We start from the raw sequence: 3,191 nt of genomic DNA, 5'->3' as shown, positions 1-3,191 counted from the left end.
CCTGTCCCACTGGCAGGACAGAGCCAGCAGAGGTTGCAGCTTTGTAGGATACAGTCGGGGAGGGGGGGTAACCTGGAAGTGCTCAGAATTGATGCCTGTCTCCAAGAATCCTTCTGGCATCAGGTTAAACACGTACATAGAAACATTCTGCTGATTATCAATTACCGCATCCCTCAAATTTCCCTGTTTAAACACAACATTGAATGTGGAAAGGACAGAGAAAGGACTCTGTGTGGGAGGCTTCAGTGTCCATCACCAAGACAGGGTCAGCATCAGCACCTGCTGATCGTTCTGGCACACTCCAAAAGGCATTGCCACGAATCTACCTGACCCACATTTTATAGTTGCTGCATTATGTGATGTGATACTGTCTCTGTGTGAAATAAGACAGACTTCAAACAGCTCGACCAACTTATGACGAGGAGTTCAGAAAGTTTAGTGGGCCATCTGCAGCATCAGAATTATACCTTGCACAGACAATCATAGACCATCTGCTCAACATAGCTGACTGGAGGTTTTGGATAGCCTGGGGCGTTGTTTACTCTGGGGCATCAGAGGCTGAGGGAAGAATTGATCGAGGTTCATAAAATCTTGAGGGGCATGGATAGGGTAAATAGTCAAGGTCTTCCACAGGGTAACGGAGTCCAAATCTCGAGGGCATAGGTATAAAGTGAGAGGGAAAAGAATTCAAAGCGATATGGCGGTGGTCTGTGTGTGTGGGCGGTGTGGGGGGGCGTGGTTAATCCCTTGATGCAGAGGGTGATGTATATATGGAACAAAGACATTTCGATGGATACATGAATAGGAGTGTCAGGAGCAGGTGAGTGGGACCAGTTTAGTTTGGGAGCATGTTCAACTTGGACTGGATGCATGGAAGTGTCTGATTCCATGCTTTATGACCCAATGGCTCTATGATGGAAGCTGGTAAAATTACAACATTGAAAAGGACTAGAAATTCTTCAGAATGGTTCAATGAATAGTACAACAGGACATATAAACAGCAGAACTGAAAAAGAACATACGAGGTTCCAACCTGGTGAAGCTCCAGAACAGGACGACTTTTCTCTGCAACAAGTGATGGAGAGAGCTAAGCGATCAAACAACCAATGAAACTACGCTGTCTTTCCACTGATGCTACCAGACCTGCTGTGTTCCACTCGTAATTTCTGGTTTTGCATCGCATCAATGATCTGCAGATCCACGCTCTGGCATATTTACTCAAAAAAGATGGTGGACAATTAAATCACTGGTTGAGAAGGCTGCTCTCCACCAACTAAACCCTCAGTTATGGGGGAGTCCAGGACATCAGTGCAAAAGGAAAAGCTGAAGCATTTGCAACAATCCTGAACCGAAAATACCAAGGCATTCATCCATTTCAGCCTTCTCGTGAGGTCCCCATGTTCACAGATCTCAGTCTCCAGCCAATTCAATTCACTCTCCCTCATGTCATGGAATTACAGGGGGTACTAAATACTGAAAAGGTTGTGGGTCCTGACAACTTAAATATCGAAAATTTGACACCTGCTGAGCCAATGTTTTCTGATGCTGCAACAGCACTGGCATGGACCATGAATGTGAAAAATTCCCAGGCATGTTTGACACAGAAAAATCAGGGCCAATCTGATGTTGTGAAATAACGTCTCATCTGTCCATTCTCTAACATGGAAATTGGAAGGAAGGTGTCATTGACAGGGCTATCAAGCAATACCTGGTCAGCAATAACCTGCTTATTGATGGCCAGGTTGTGTGCCACAAGGGCCATTGATTACAGCCTTTTTTCAAATAAGTTGAACTAGAGACGAGAAGGTAGAGGAACTCCCCTCAACGTCATGATACCATTTGACCAAGTGTGACACTAGGAGGGAAAGGAAAAACCACGGTCAATGAAAATCCAGAGAAAAGTCTCTGCTGGTTGCAGCAATAACTAGCAAGAAGGATGACTGTTGTTTTTGTGTGTGTGTGATCCAGCTCCCTCAGAGCCAGCTCTCAAAGTGAACAGAGACTCAGATCCTTCTGTTTGTGCTTTACGCCCCCAGACTACCGCCAAACTGTGGTAGTGCTTATTTTTCGCCTGCACCCATGTTGTGTGTGTGCAGGTGTGAAGACAGTTGTTATTGTTCATGTCAACAATTTCACCTTCAGGACATCTCTGCAAGACTTCCTCAGGAAACATTCTGGTTCTAACCATATTCACCTGCATCGTCAATGAACACTCAGAGGCCCATCAATAAGCAATGTTAATATAGTGTTTTGAACGTAGCTGCTTTCCATGCAGTTAAACCGGGTTCAATTCCTAGCCATTGCATGGTTGCAATTTTAAATTCACCACCAAGAGGATTGATGAGGATAGGGCAGTGAATGTTGTCTATATCGAGTTTACTAAGGTATTTGACAAGATCCCACATGACAGGCTAGTCCTGAATGTTAGGTCATATGGTATATTGGGAGAGATAGCGAACTGGATTCAAAATTGACTCAATGTTAGCAAGCAGAGGGTAATTGTTGAAGGTCGTGTCTCGGACTGGTGCCCTGATGCTAGTGGTGAGCCACAGGGCTTGGTGCTGGGCCCTTCGGCATTTGTTACTTGTATAAATGATCGGCATGATGAGTAAGTTTGCAGATGATACAAAATTAGGAGGTATCATTGATAGCGAGGAAGATTGTCAAAGATTGCAGGGATGTGGGCTGACGATTGGCAAACACAATGCAATTCAGATAAATGTGAGGTGTTGTACTTTAGAAAGTCAATCCAAGGTAGAACTTACACCATAAATGCTAAGGAGCTGAACAGTGTTGTGGAACAGAGTGACCCAGGAGTATAATTACATCGTCCTTGGAATATGGGGCCACAGGTAGACAGGATGGTGAAGAAGGCATCTAGCATGCTGGCTTACATCAGTCAAAGCAACGAGTATAGGAGTTGGGATATTATGTTACAGCTGTATAAGTCAGTGGTGATGTTGCACTTGGAGTATTGTGTTCAGTTTTGGTCACCCTGTTGCAGGAAAGACACAAATAATGCTGGAAAGATTTGCCAAGAAGTACCAGAATTAATCGACCTGAGTTATAGGGAGAGGTTGGCCAGGAGAGGACTTTATTCCTTGGATTGAGGAGAATGAGGGGTGTCCCTATTGATGTGCATAAAATCATGCAGGGCAGACACAGAAGGAATGTTTTTAACCTTATTCCAA

The sequence above is a fragment of the Chiloscyllium plagiosum genome, unplaced genomic scaffold (genome assembly GCF_037043375.1).
Source record: "Chiloscyllium plagiosum isolate Xiang-an unplaced genomic scaffold, Cpla_swu_hap1 HiC_scaffold_40, whole genome shotgun sequence".
Classification (NCBI taxonomy): Eukaryota; Metazoa; Chordata; class Chondrichthyes; order Orectolobiformes; family Hemiscylliidae; genus Chiloscyllium; species Chiloscyllium plagiosum.
This window is presented reverse-complemented; position numbering follows the sequence as displayed.